The sequence below is a fragment of the Podarcis erhardii genome (genome assembly GCF_964252035.2).
Source record: "Podarcis erhardii genome assembly, chromosome: 17".
NCBI classification, from domain to species: domain Eukaryota; kingdom Metazoa; phylum Chordata; class Lepidosauria; order Squamata; family Lacertidae; genus Podarcis; species Podarcis erhardii.
In genome coordinates, this window is record NC_138515.1 from 18,696,392 (window position 1) to 18,712,810 (window position 16,419).

The window sequence follows — 16,419 nt, forward strand, 5'->3', positions numbered from 1 at the left end:
ATCAAGGAGAAACAGGTTTTTAATGAAAAAGCTCAGAAATGAAGCATCTTTATAACATAATTAAGCACCAGCGATAGATTTAGATGTTAGGTTAAACCTTGTAAGAACATTGAACTCTTCAATAGTATATCAAACACCCACAGTAAAATTAGCTAACTTGGATTTATTATTTCATCTTCCTCTATCCCATGTTTTGAAACTCAAGTTTACTTCTCTAATAAGAAACAGTGCATGAAAGTTCTATAGCTTTTGATTCTGAACTTTTGATTTTGATGGGAAGTGTGCATGTATCCAAATATGCATTTTAAATATTTCACAATAGTTTATTTCTTGAGTGCATGTATATTGTCAAATATTCATCAGTCTGTATTCATGATGCAGAAGATGGGAAGAACCTTTTGCAAGTGAGAAGCAAGATGGAGAACAAGTTGCATTGTGTCTAACCCAGTCCTGAGAGTATAAAAAAAATATTATTGGTTGTTGATATGGCCAATAGACTAGACTATCTATGTAGATCTATCAAGAAGACCCCAAAAGTATGTGGAACTAAGCAGAAGTGATTCAGTAGAGTTTGATGGATCAGCTATATCGGGGCACCCAATGTGGTGTCCTCAAGATATTTAAGAATATATGTCTCCCATCATCCCTGACCACTGGCCATGCTGGGTGAGGATGATAGGAATTGTAGTTCAAAACAACTGGAGGGCACCATGTTGACTATCACTGAGCTATGAATGAATGAAACTTTATTTGCATCAGCCATTGGCCATAGCAACAAAACAGCATTGTAATATATACAGACCAAAATAAAAGGTTGATTACGTATATAAAACACAGTTTAGGGTCCTAACTCAGGAGTCAAACAGTGGCCCTTATTCTGATTGCCCCAGATAAAAAACCCCCAACTTGCAACCATTGCTGTCAGCTGCCCATCTTGATCTGTCAGGAGAAAAGACACTGTGACAGTGGTTGGGCGACCCGGAATGGACAATAAAAGAGGGTTGATAATCTTGTTCCTCAGGTCTTTGTAAAAAGTGCACGCCAGGAGGGCGTGAGCCACTGATTTGGTGCTGCCATCTCCGCAGGGACATAAGTGTTTTTTGTGGGTCACTGAGCTATGTAAATATGACCATCCTTGAAGTCATAAACATCACTAAAGGCAGCAGTTTGAATAAAAGTGTTTGCTCCAGTAAGGACAGAGTCAGCTGGTTCTACTTCAGCAGCCAGAATTTACTGGAGCACTGGGATGCTTGTCCAAGTCACAGTGCCTGTTATGGGACACACTGTAAAATGGGGGCATTTGCCTGCCTTCTGTTTTAGTTTACGGCATCGGAAGGGTGTGCAGTGAAACATAGGTATTGATTGGTACTTTAGTTATTCCAGCAAGGATTTAGCATGCTGACTGATGTAAAATAAGGTGCAATTGCTTGATATTGATTCAGACCTACATCAATTGGTAATGCCAAATCCTTGACACTATCCCAAGTTATAGCCATCCTTAATCATTCTGTGGAATATTTCTCTTCCCTCTACAATTACAGCACTTTAAAAAGTTTTAAAGTTTGAGAAATACATTCTGCCAGCTGTTTTTATATTCCTTTCCCACTCACATTTATATTGTTTGTCCTATTACACACATAAAATGGGATATATGTGGGCAATTCTCTGAAAGCGAAACTATTATTGTCAGACAACGACAAATATTATGACACACCAAATATAGTAATTGTTATTCTTTTAATAATAATACTACCATAATCATTTCTACTGCACTTGTATCCTGGCCTTTCTCAAGGACTTCCGCTTGGTCAATGTAGCTTTTCTGACTCTTCTCCCCCAAATACCACCAAATTGGCTTGGGGGGGCGCAAGAGAACCTCCAGAACAGTGTGAAGAGGGGAGGTGGGTTTGTGCCATCTGGAAAACTGAAATGCTTGCACTAATGGAACAATCAACTTAGTACAACATTGAATTCCTCCCCGTTTGTCTTCATTTAAGTTTCTATCATTTCTTGGTTGAATTCTTGGCTCCCGCTCTATCTTTCTGCTTGATTTCTCACCCAAGGGTTACTGCACTTTTTATAACACCAGCATTTGCTAGGTAAACACATGACATATGAAGGGAAGATGCATTCTCCAATAGGCTCAGGAATACAATCTCTTAAACTTAAGCCAAGAAATAGTATTCTCTATGAAATTGAATATCAATATATCGATCAAGTCTTTGAGATTAGACTACTGAAGAAGCCCTGAAAACTACCTTTGGAGTGTGCTACCTGCACGCCCCAGTAAAAGGGCCCAATTGGGAGTAAACAGTGGCCTCTTGATTACTTGGACTGCCACGGCAAAACAGGTGCAAAACACCGGCACCCTGTCTACAACTTCATTAACATTCATCTACAACTTCACTAACATTTCTCCGTATTGTGAACAACACTGAACCTACCTATTGTTGGTCTCTCCATGAACTTACCTAAAAAGATAAAGAAAACAAGAGACTGAGTTAAGCATTTGAAAAGTCCATTGAAACCAGACATTATAAGTTCATCATAGGTTGGGTAGTTTGCAAGTCTCTGTGGCTTTGCATAAGGTTTTGTATTTTTCTCAGAAGATTGATAAAGAATGTATAATTATTTTGATAATTATTGCGGGAATACATGATGGCAAGCCACTATTGGCCAAGGTTCCTTGGCCTTTGTTCAATGTTTTGAAATGTTTGTCTGTCTTTAGGTTTACTGTGGCAGAAAGTGTCAAGATACTGGGGTAGCTGGTCTGTCATGTATATGCAACAGCTCTTATGTTCTCCTTCTGCCCAAGAAAGCAAAGTCTATTGGGGAAAGATGGTAGCCAAGGAAGAGAGCAGGAACCGGCAGGGTAGTCAAAGTCCAGGACTTGGAGCACTAATCTAGCAAAATATATCTGCCATCCAGAGGCAGCCTACAAACAAAGGCACTGAGACACAGAGCTTTCAACACAGAACTTTGGATTAGTATATCTTATTTCTATACTGTCTGTCACCTGAGGATCACAGGACAGTTTACAATATAAAAACACAAAAACACACAACATAGTAGTAAACAAAAACAATAATCCCCCATACTTTAAAGGGCATAGATACCTCCCACACTGTTCTGGGTGAACTTGCAACTCTCCAGGGCAAATTTTCAGGGGATATGGGGGGAGGAGGAATTGATGAAAATTGCCCACTCCTCCCTTCAGTAGGAGTGTTCACTGTGTTGAGTTTTCTTCTCGGGAACTCTGGAGTCATACTTCAGGCTATGTTATGTCTTATGACATGTGGAATGCTTAGAAAATGGTAAGTGCTTTATAAGGCAATAATAATAATAATAATAATAATAATAATAATAATAATAATAATAATAATATATTGAAAATACTTACCATAGTACGTGCTCAAAAAATGTGTCAATGGGTGGCAGTAATGCTGTCCAATTCCTGAAAGCTATTACTCTACCACTATAGCAGAGGGCAGCAGGGTCTTGGTTTCTTGTTGCAACCTGTTTTAAGTGGGGATGTAGAATCATAGAATTGTAGAGTTGCAAGGGAGCCCCAAGAGTTATCTAGTTCAACTCCCTATAATGCAGGTAAAGGACAGAGCAATGGGAGCTCACCTCATCATGCAGATTCATACTGCCTACATTCTGATGGCAAGCCCAAGAGGCTGGTTTAGACCACAGTGCCACATGCATCCCGATCAGTTTGAATCCACATGTCGGGGTGAGCTCATATTGCTCTGTCCCAGCTTCTGCCAACCTAGCAGTTTGAAAATATACCAGCGTGAGTAGATAAATAAGTACCGCTGTGGTGGGAAGGTAAACAGCATATCCATGTGCTTTGGCTTCCAATGCAGTGTCCTGTTGCTCCAGAAGCAGTTTAGTCATGCTGCCCACATGATGTGGAAAGTTGTCTGTGGACAAACACTGGCTCCCTTGACCTGAAGCAAGATGAGTGCTGCACACCATAGTCACCTTTGACAGGACGTAACCGTCTAGGGGTCCTTTACCTACTTCACCTGAAGGTTAGTCCACCATTGTCAAAGAGCTCTTATTGTAAGAAATTTATTCCTAATGCTTTGTCACAATATTCTTTCTTGAATCTCTTTGTTTGGATCCTACTCTTAGGAGCAGCAGTTGAAAACAAGCCTGTGCCATCTTTCAAGTGACAGCTCTTCATATATTTGAAAGCGGCTATCATATCACCTCTCAGTCTGTTCTTCTTCAGGCTAAACACTAGAATGGGTACCTGAGGCTCCATAATAGGTGGAAATAAAAAGTGAAAGTTGTGAAATCTCCATAGTGCTTTGAAAGAGTAGGGAGAGGGCATAATATATCTGGCTTGTATCAAAGGATATGAGTTGGAGTAGCTAGCCCTGGAATCACTTCTAAGTCTCAAAATCAGAAGGAGGAAATATCAATTGCCACATTCCTTGGACTCAAATCCACCAGAGTTTTACCCTTGAGGTTCTCATTTCCTCTCAGAAGAAGAACTCAATCCTTTGAAGGAATTTTTCTAATCCTTCTTATGATGGACTCTTGCCTTTGGTACTGAATGTTGTGATTACTTTATGAAGTTAAGCGCATCTGTCAAAAAGTATCCAGGCCAATCTTACTTGGATACAAGTAATTTCTGAAACCACTGAGATTAATTAATAAAATTCGATTTGCTGCAAAAAGAAAAAAGGAATATTAAAATTGGTTAGCAGAGAGAGTTAAAGAGAACATCACTATGGCTAAATGTTTACAGCATAACTCTATCCATGTTGGCGATTAATTCCGTTGTATATAATTATACTAACTGGTAAATCTGTTTAAGAACACAGCTTTAGGCTGCAATCTTGTATCCATTCACCAAGGAGAAAGCTCCATTGAACTCAGTGAGATTTTCTTCTGAATAAACATGTGCTACTGGACTGAAATCCTTTACTTACCTGCGAGCAAACCCCACTGAATTGGATTTACCTTGGAATACTCTTGCACACGATTGTACTATTAATCTTTCAGAAATACCAGTTGGTTCTGTAATTTTAAGGGTGAGCAGATTTCCTCTTTACATGGCTAATTATCTTAATTCACAGATAATTGCATAACCTAAGGCATGATATGCAAATAGAACGGTGTAGCCTGCACTGTGTTCTACACAATGGCACTTGACAACATTTATGCAAATGTGTATTTTAATCTGTACTGAGAGACAACTGGGTATGTATGTCTTGATACTAAGTAGGAATGCTGAGGTTTTTATCACCCTGGTTAGCTGCTCATGAATATCATATCATATCATATAATATCGTATCATATCATATCATATCATATCATATCATATCATATCAATCATCATAACATATCCATCGTTTTGAATTTCCAACTCATCCTTCCTCCCCAAGGAGTCCAAGATGGCAAATAACCAAGCACTAAAACAATTAAAATGAAATGAGAACCCATAGACATAAAAATCCATAGACATTAACTTGTTTCTTCATGTTTCCACATCCATGTGTATCAGTCTGCTTATTCAAGTGAAGTTGCCCATGTTTTGGTGAGAGAAAAGAAGCGCTGACTCTTTTCTCAATGAGCCATAATCTTTGGTTTAAATGTAAGCAGGCAGGCGAGAGAGGAATCTATTTCCTTTGACAGCCTAAAATATCCAGGATTGGGTCTTTTCCCAATTTGGACATCAAACTATTTTTTCACTTACTGTGCCTTGAACCATTTACCCTCTACATTGGTTCTAATTACATTCATCAATTGTGATGCATGTTTAATTGGATTTTAATAGGAGTGTAACTCCTTGTTTAGCAGCAAGTTTAACAGGAGTGTAATTTATTGTTGATAAGGAACCGGGCCCCTGTTCCACCTACTAAATAAGTAGTGGAGCTGCATTTAAAAGCCATCACCAGAATGACTTTCTTCTTAGAATACAAATAGCTCTCAAGTAGAAGAACATGCCGTGCATGTTTAACAATGAGGAAGGAGCAGGTAGATCTTCAAGTATGTGGTGCTGCTGCCCCTCATCTTTTTTCCTGCAGGAAATATTGCAAGCTACTTTATATGACCATGCTATATTAGATATAGAACATACACATAAATCATATTTATACTAGCAAATTAATGGTCATATATGGGGAAATGGAATACATAAGGCAGTTCCCACTGATTGCAAGATGTACTCTTTTAAAAATTGAGGCTTATAAACCTAAATCAGACAAGCACTCTCATAAAAAAGGTAAAGGACCCCTGAAAAGTTAAGTCCAGTCAAAGCCAATGATGGGATTGCAGTGCTCATCTCGCTTTCAAGCCGAGGGAGCTGGCGTTTGTCCACAGACAGCTTTCCCAGATCATGTGGCCAGCAGGACTAAATCGCTTCTGGCACAATGGGACGACATGATGGAAATCGGAGCGCAAGGAAACACTGTTTACCCTTCCGCTGCAGTGGTACCTATTTATCTACTTGCACTGGCGTGCTTTCGAACTTCTAGGTTGGCAGGAGTTGGGACAGAGCAACAGGAGCTCACCCCGTCATGGGGATTCGAATCACCAACCTTCTGACCGGCAAGCCCAAGAGGCTCAGTGGTTTAGACCACAGTGCCACCTGTATCCCTCACTCTCATAACCACTCTCATAATCTAAGTAAGGAACAGGCAATATAAGATCTGCAAGCTGTATCTTGCTAACCCATAATGGCTGGTCCAGTGATCAGGTACCACATGATGGCACCACAGAGTTAAGAGGACAAGTCTTGGTGAAATGGATATGTAGAGCATATGCAGTCTATTATTGTGACTGCAGCTCACCCTTGTACATGGTTCATGGAACACTGGAGGATTATTATTTATTGATTTATTTAAGATTTTATTTATTAGGTTTACATGCCACCCTTCATTTGATGACCACAGGGCAGTTTACAGTATAAACATGCCTTCAGTTGAAAAAATGGTCAGAATCTGACATTATTATTATTATTATTATTATTATTATTATTATTCCTCCCAAAGGACCACAGGACAGCAAACACAGAAATGATAAAACAGGGTTAGAACATCTAATGCAGAATCCAGAAACATTTTATTTATTTATTTTAAATAATAATAAAAACACACACACAAAGTTGCAACACTTATGGCTTCAGGAAGTGAAAGAAGGGAGAAAGACTCTACTACCTCATTTCCTCCCCAGTTTGGCAAATAAATACACAACGTGTAAGCCTACAAGCAAACGACAAATTCACTATAAATGGAAAGTTTTAAAAGTGGCATTGTGAATTTCATCAGTCAAGCTCACCCTCTGAATTGGATAATGGCGCAGTAGGTCAGTGTGGCTGGCTGTTAACCAGAAGGTTGCTGGTTCAAGCCCACCAAGGGATGGCTGTGGGCAGAATTCCAACTCTACAATGATTCTATGATCCAGGCCATTTTCATTTGGAAATAGTTCACACATACCAGGACTATTAGCATCTTCATCCAAACGAAGTTCCGCTATCTTGAACTTTGAATGTGGTGCTTTGTTTTATATTTATCATCAGCTTATAAAACATCACCATATTATAAAATACTAAGGTGGCTGGCCACTTAATGCATTGCAAAAGCAAAAGAGGGGAGGGGAATTTTCAAGAGATGCCTGAAAGTAATAAGCAATGATTCCTGCCAAATCTGTCTCGGAAGAATGTTCCACAGCATGGGGCTGGTGGCACTAAATGCTTAGCTTCTGGATGAGGTCATTTGGGCCTCTGTCATGCAGCAGAGAACTAACAGTACTTCTACAGATGATCTCAGTGTTTAAGTTGGGATATAAGGGCTCAGTGCTCCTTATGAAATCCTGGATCTAAGTTGCCCACTTTCGTAACAGGTATATGTGATGTTCGAGTGATGCTCAACTGCCTTATCTGGGAGCATCCAAAACCTCAGGGAATGCTATGGCTTCCATTAAATCAGATCCTTCTGACTAGCCTCTCAACATTAAGACAGAATGGTCTGGCCCTGACAGGAACCACAATTTAGGGAGCACAACCCTGGGGGCTGACTACCTACGCAACACAACTCTTGAGGTGCATGGATTCTGCTAAAAAACCACCACCACCAAATCTGTAAGATCAAGTCTGCTGCTAGAAACCTCCAGATAATCTGAAAATAAGTAGCAAGTATATTCTTCAAGAGAGTTCAACATACTTTTCTAAGCACTGGTAGTGCTGCATCATCCAGACAAAATCTATATTATCCAGCTCATTTAGTTCAGTGAACTTTGCCTGCTGATCTCTTTTCATTGGGATTTGGCATGCTGTTTTCAATAGAAATAAACAGTATTTCTGAATGAAACCAACAGTGATTTTCTAGTGCTTAAGCAATTATCTCTGGGGTATCCCATTTTTAAAAAAGAAAAGAAAAACCACGCAGACAAACACAAATCCAGTAATAACCCTTTCTTATTATAAAATTGTCTTGTTTTCTGCTTATGAGCTGCTTTGCTATTAACTGCTTAGAATTAAATTAGACACTAACTGGTGATTAAAATGTGACCCCTTTTGCTAAGCAGAAAATCTTTCTCATGTTGTAGCTATGAATGTGCCAAATGAAAGCAGAGGCTGTAAACAAACTACAAATGGAAACTATAAGCCATAGACACCGGTTAGCTGTGTCACAGCAGCTCCCTGGAGTTATGAAGGGCATCGGAGAATGGTCTCAAACATCTTTTCCCCTTGTAATCTCTCAGTGAATCATCGAAAAGTTGGTTCTTGCTGTTTGGAAGCTGAAGTCAAACATTTAGAGACTCCTCTCCTCAGACTTTCACCTGCCTCCTCTAAAGTAGGAAACGCCCCCCCCCCTTCTGTTCTAGGCTGTCTGTCCCTATGGATACATTTCCAACCATCCTTATTCAACTTCAAAGGTAACAGCTTTTGTATGTGATCCTATAATGAACATAGGTAAAGGTAAAGGGACCCCTGACTGTTAAGTCCACATGTGGATGACCCTGGGGTTGCAGCGCTCATCTCGCTTTACTGGCCGAGGGAGCCGGCTTTTGTCCACAGACAGTTTTTCTGGGTCATGTGGCCAGCATGACTAAGCCGCTTCTGGCAAACCAGAGCAGCACATGGAAACGCCATTTACCTTTCTGCCGGAGCAGTACCTATTTATCTACTTACACTTTGACGTGCTTTCGAACTTCTAGGTTGGCAGGAGCTGGGACCGAACAACAGGAGTTCACCCCGTCGTGGGGATTCGAACTGCTGACCTTCCGATCGGCAAGCCATAGGCTCAGTGGTTTAGACCACAGCGCCACTCGCGTCACTTATAATAATGAACATAGGCCATACCAATAACTGGTTTTTGCACGCCCACCAACATTTCTCCAGTGAAAATAGGAACATCCTATTCTACACCAGGAAGCTTCCCCCACATTTGATCTCACCGCGAACATAGACATCATATATATATATATATATATATATATATACACACACACACACACACACACACACACACACACACACACACACGTCACCTTAAGTCAATTGCAACCTCTCCTCCAAACCTACCTCACAGGATTGTTGTAAAGAAAAAGAAATGTGCAAGGGAAGGGTTGAAATAGTGGTTTATAATGAAGTTTGGCCAGAGACAGTCTACACCAAAGCACTACAAATGCCCCTCTGGACAAAAAGGATGGGAAAATAAACGAGTATAAACCTATAACTAATTATCCCACCACCTTCAAGTTTCTTCAGGCAAATACCATAGGGGAAAGTAGCTTATAAATACATATTATTATAAATCATTATTACAAATTATCATAAAAACAAATTATCTGTGGTGTTGTGTGTGTGAACATTTAACATTTCTTTAAAAAATATATGTTGCCAACTTCTCAGGAGCTAGATTTTTCAGGATGAGAATTGCTAGCTGCCTTGCCAAATGTAAATCTGGAAACAGGGTGATTTGGCGATAAAGACTCTCCTCCCTGAAAGAGAGGGGAGTGGTTGTGGGCGGGAGCCCAAGCACCGCCCAGCAGGGGACATTTGCCCCCTGCCTCCAGCTCACCTGGCTGGCGCTCACACCCCCCCCCCCGTGGCCATCCAACCAGGTGCCACGGAGGGGGCGTGTTCAGCAGCCTTTTGCTGCAGCGCCAGCCTTTCCCTGGCATTGGAATAATGTGTTGTGGTGTATCGAAGTGCTAGGTGTGGCCATCGCCTATGCCTTCAATGTTTAGGGGTATTCCGTTAAAGGAATCTGGCGGTCGTGTATTCTGTCCGATGCCTGCTTGGCGGGAGGCCATGGCACGACCCTCGGTGACAGCAGGAGGTGAGCCTATAGTTGGATCAGCATCAACAGGCTCCACCTACTGGTGAATAAACCCACTTGTTTCGATCCAATGCCTAAGCCAATACCTTTTCATTGCTGTAATCAATAAAGTTGTGGCCTTTTCTAGCCCATTAACCTTATATCACGTGTCCTTGTGTCTTCATTTCACTTCGCGGGGTCGGGTCCACGAACCACAACCAAGACAAGGCACATTATGGAATATGCTAAAGAGAAAAGACTGGAAAGCTGGTGGCCTTGCAGATGCCTTTGCTGTTATATACCAAGATAAAATGACAGGATAAAACAGGACTTTGCTAATATAACATGGCATTGCCTGATAGAAAAGGTAATAACTAGGAATTTTTAAAGAAAGTTTCATTACAGATATATTTTAATCACCTAAGTTGTGTGTAACTGCAGGTGCAGAAATTTAATCTTCACAACCTCTCTCTTACTGCTTTTTTCCCCTATTTGAGTTTTACTGTTTCTTCAGTGATGTATTGGGAAAACACTTCCTTCTAACAGCTGCAGAACTTACTTTAAAAAGGGGTGAGTTCAGAACTTATTTGCAGTTCTTTGGAACATATTGTCCAAGGGCCTGAGCTTGTGAAGTTTGAGAATTCCGAGACAAATTCTGCTTGTGTTGCAAACTCCTGTTATTTATTTATTTTCATTGAAATGCAGGAGGAGGCATTTGTGAAGCCTATCAAAGCCACAAGGCCACTCTCTCTCATTCTTCTCCTTCTTTTAAATATTTCATGGTACTCCAGAAACAGTTTGCAGGGTGGGGCAAAGCCACTATGTGAGCTTTGCTGTTAGTGGGCTACTTTTGCTTACCTAAATGGAGTGGGGGCACAAGGCTGCAGGGAGGTTGGTGCAGTGCAAGCACACTTATGGGGACAATCTGGCATTCCTGTCTGTGTGTTTGCACTACCCTGACCCCCTTGCCACCTCACCTCTTCCTCTCCCTCTTAGCAGATAGAGGGCCACTTGCTAGGAAGCTAGCCTGGCCTTTCCACTCCACCCAGTGAAAACCTTGAAGAGACAGAGGTGTTATTGTGTTCCAAGTTCTGAAGTCTAGGAGGTGGGAAGACAGCTCGTTCCACAGGGCATTGTGCTCCCCTGGAAAGAGCAGGTTCCTAGTTTGGGGACACTCCTGGATCCAACAATGTCACTTGAAGCCCAGGTGGCCTTTCTGTGGCTAGAAGCACAACTCTGTCTGGCTCACCAGATATGGCACATTTTGGACAGAGATGACTTAGCCACTGTACTCGGTGCTCTGCTAACTTCCACGCTGGATTATTGCAATGCTCTTGCAATAATACAGCGTGGATTACAGATGTTGCCCTTAAGGAAAACTCAAAAATTTCAACTGCTCCAAGATTCAGCAACCAGATACTTTTAGAAAGCGTGTCCTCTCTAAAAGAGGGTACGTGTTGTGGTGAGACCTGGAGACTGACCTCTTGGTTGTGGGTGGGTATATTGGACAGCCCCAACACCTGATTGGTAGGTCCCTCATTGCTGGGTTTAATCTGGCCAATGGGGAGCTGTCTAAACGGGCCAAGGGACCTATATATCCCTATGCACATGACCCAGAGCTTCCTTTTTCAGCTCGTTCATCGGAACACCCACCCACCTTTCCCTATATTTAGGGCCTTTTGTGATTGACCTTGCTATGCCGTAGTCTGTCGTCTGTTGTTGGGACAGGGGCATGGCAGGAATTTTCGCCACTTAGCTGATTGGCTGTTGCCATTTGGGTTTCGCCTGCTGCGTAGCAAATTGTCACAACTTGGAAGGTTGTGGATAGGCACTGGTTCAGGTGATAGGGATGGGAGAACGATCTCGCCATCCCTATGTGAAGGGTATTCCATTAAAGGAATCCAGGGACTCAACTTGGTTTGGTCAACCCTCGAGAGGGGGTTGTGCCTGTGCCTGAGTCCAAGGGAGCATCTGGGGGAGTGGACATAGTCTGTTCCCGGGCTTTCTACCTACCTCAGGTGTTCACCCTTGGCTGACCTATGACAGAGCTCTGGGTCAGCGCTACCTGCAAGGGTGCAGGGAGCTAGTTGAACCAGAGCCTATGCTCACTTTCTGTAATCAATAAAGTTGTGGCCTAAATTCTGCCCAAAACCAAAACTAAAATTTGAGTCAAATGTGTCTTTATTTAAGGGGGAGGTCTCTGGGTCTGAACACGCAACTCATGCAACCCCTGTTTTAAAACAGCTACATTTTGGCTTACAAACACGTCAAACCCAGAAGTGCGTCTCCTGGTTTGTGAACTTTTTTTGGATTGCAGACAAAAACAATATTGGAGACCCATTGGCGAAAGCATGCCTTGGGTTACAACCTGTTTTGATTTACGAACGGACCTCCGGAACGGATTATGGTTGTAAACCAAGGTACCACTGTATTCTTATAAACAAATAAATGAGTCCTGCCTGCCTTGCTTAACAACCACAGCAGTTCTGTTTGAATGGGTGAAGGGTCAAACAAGAATAGGCAGGACAAGTCCCGCCCTCTCAGCAAGCAGGGAATCTAGATCAGGGATCTAAAGATTAGCATGAGTTCTCTTCAGGCATCCACTCTGAATCAATTAATCAGGATTTCAATGTTCTGTGCTGGAAACTTAAGCTCAAGGAAGGCAGCCTCTTTCAAACTCATGCCTATTACTCATTGGCTGGGCCTCACATTGTACATTCTCATCTCAAATTGAATGCTTGAACAAGGCTCATGTTAATCTCTAGATCCCTGATTTTAAATTTAAAGAACCACCCATACAAACATTAATTTCACCTGCAATATATTTATAGAACTGATTACACTGATTGCTCCATTTGTTTCCTCTGAAGGGTCTACATTTATCACGATTAAAAGTTGATTACTTTTGATTTGTATTCCATTTTATTAATTTTTTAGAACAGCATTGCAAATCTCTAGATTATATATCAGCGCATGTATAGAGACAGTCCTCTTTCGCTGTTGTTGTTGTTGTTTTTAAAAGGGGGTCATTTTAGCACATGAAGGATTTTTCAGATCAAAAGCATGTGCTTCTATAAAGCTTAGTGGTAATTTTTCTGCACACAATTCCATTAGGCTTACAGAAAACATCTCCAGAGAATACCTTGAAAATCCATGGCATTTCACTTGATAAAATGATGTTGCAACGAAATGCTAATGTTATTTCTTTATTACTGCACCGATAATTACCCTAGTATTGTGCAGAAAATAGACTCCTCAGACCTACAGACACCAGCAACCTGTCTCAAAACTAGGATTGACAACCAAACAATGGGGCGGCGGGGCGGGGGGGGAGAGACATGGCTTGGTTTCATTTCTTTTTTCCTTGTGATCCACTAACGAAACCTCTCCTCCCTCTAACTGCTTCAGTTCCTTGGTCATTTTAATGCTGCACTTCTAAGCAAACAGACAGATTTGCATTGCTTCCAGAAACACACCAAAATATCAGATTCTACCTTCATCTCATTGCCCCTGAAATTGTGTGTTTTTTTTTTTAAAAAATAATTTTTATTAAGTTTTACAATTTTATGTTCATCACAATAGCATAGCATTATTTCAAAGAAAAAGAAAAATACTGTTCCCACACTCCCCCCTCCCCGGACTTCCCTCATCTTCCTTCTCTGGTTCTTTACACGTTAATTTCTCCCACTTGTTTTGTTGTACCTTAATATTACAATCTTTTAGTTAAATTTTATCATATTCTCCTCATTTTTATACCATAGTTGTTTTCAAATTACCTCTTACATTTTATTGTTTTCCTATTATGATCTCTTAACCTCTCTATTTTATTGACTGTAAGTGTTTACTCAAACCCTGCTGGTGAGTCCACTTCTTTGCAATATTTCTGCAAATACGACATTAATGGTTCCTGACCTTTTTTGACGTCTCTATTGACTTTGTCTCTAAGTTTTCCAGTAAGCTTCGCCATTTCAGCATACTCCATCATTTGTTCTTGCCATTCTTCTTTAGTTGGTATCTTGTCATCCTTCCTTTTTTGGGCTAGTAGTACCCTAGCCGCTGTTGTAGCATACATGAATAGTTTTCTGTACTTTTTTGGCAAGTCATTGCCCCTTAAATTCTTAATGGCTTAGCATCATCAATCCTGGCATGACACATAGAATAATAGAATCTTAGAGCTGGAAGGGACCCAAAGGTAATTTAGTCCACCCCACCCCCCACCCCCGGAATGCAGGAAGCTCGGCTAAAGCATCCATGACAGATGGCCATCCAGCCTCTGCTTAAAAACCTCCAAGGAAGGAGAGACTACCACCTCTTGTGGGAGTATGTTCCACTGCTGAACACCTTTCTGAGAGACAGACATACTTACAGACATACTTCTCTATTTCCAAGATAACTGTGGTCCAATCTTTAGGAGCAGGTTAAGTCATCTCACTGGAATATCCTCCTTCCCAAATCATATATCTCCAAACATTTTACATTTGTGTTATCACTAGTGCAGTAACTGTGGAAATATTTAGGACTGCTTTCAAAACTTTTGGCACATAGCATCACTGATGGAGCTGAGACTCCTAATAGACAAAGTGAGCCCCTTGTCTTAGCCAGAAGATGAGGAAGAGTGAAAGATCTGGAGGATAGCAGTTTGGTACCTCCAATCCTTCTGCTCCCATCCAGCCCATTTTCTCTCCTGTTTATGCCCCATCTGTAGAGTGGTCCAGAACTCTAGGAGTAAAACTGGTTGCCAAAACGAAGTGGCAAGCAGTGCTACTGCCAGCTTCTATGGAGGTTCACTGTTCCTTAGGCAGAAGCATTGTGGGCAAGGTGGCTCCAAGAACAAGTTTTGGGATAGCTTGATCACAGTTGTCCATGCACTGGTAAACTCGTGGTTGGACTATGTGAGGCTATGTTTGGGATCGATCCAACAGCATAAAACACCGTGCTTGCAGCATCTGTGCTGGCTGCCTATCTGCAACCAGGTGAAGTTCAAGATGTTGGTATTAACATATAAGGCCCAATACATATAAGGCCCCACCAACATTTGTCCGATGAAAATAGGGATGTCCTATTCCATAATAACAATAACAGCAAAAATAATTTTATTATTTATACCCTGCCCAGCTGACTGGGTTGCCCCAACCACTCTATGCAGCTTCCAACATATATAAAAATATATTCAACCATTAAATATTTTTTAAAAACCACCTTTCCCATACAGGGCTGCCTTCCAATGTCATCTAAAGGTTGAATATAGTGGTACCTTGGTTTACAAACTTAATCCGTTCTGAAAGTCCATTCTTAAACCAAAGCCCTTCTTAAACTGAGGCGCACTTTTCCTAATGAGGCCTCCTGCTGCCGGTGCCCTTCCACTGCTTGGCTTCCATTTGTAGACCTAGGTAGAGTTTGCTAACTGGGACACTACTTCCAGTTTTGTGGAGTTCGTATACAGAATAGTTCTTAAACCGAGGTACCACTGTAGTTACTTCTATCCTTGGCTCAAGGGTCCCATAACTCCTTACTCTCCAACATTTATCCAATGAAAATAGGGACGTCCTAAGGAAAAGTGGGACATTCTAGAATCAAATCAGAAACCAGGACAATTTCTGTAAATCCGGGACTGTCCCTGGAAAATAGGGACACTTGGAGTGTCTGTTGTTGTTGTTTGTTTTGTGCTCCCTCAGCCACCCACACTACCCTAAATATGAGACCACATTATCCCTTATTCATCCAGTAGATATCTGCGGTCAAGATTTACCGCGGGTTCCAAAGATCTCAGAAGCCTTCTCCACAGTATCTTGGAGCAGGTCTTTTAGTATGGCTGCCCTTGTTCTATGGAATAGCATTCTTGCCAAGATATGTATAACAGGTGCTCACTATCTGAACTTTCTGGAAACAATGCAAGTTATTTTTGTTAGAGTTTCCCAGCTGGATCCCCAACATCTACTTTGTTAGGGTTCTAGTCTTGTTTCAAAAAGTATTTGCTGCTTTTGTGTTTTAAACTGTTTTTAATTGTCAATCGCCTCAAGTTGCTTGTTTAGAAAGCAATTTATAAATCATCATCATCAACAACATAAATCCTACCAAAGATCAATAATAATTTCATACTTCAAGCACATGGAGAAAAACCATATGCCTTTCACAG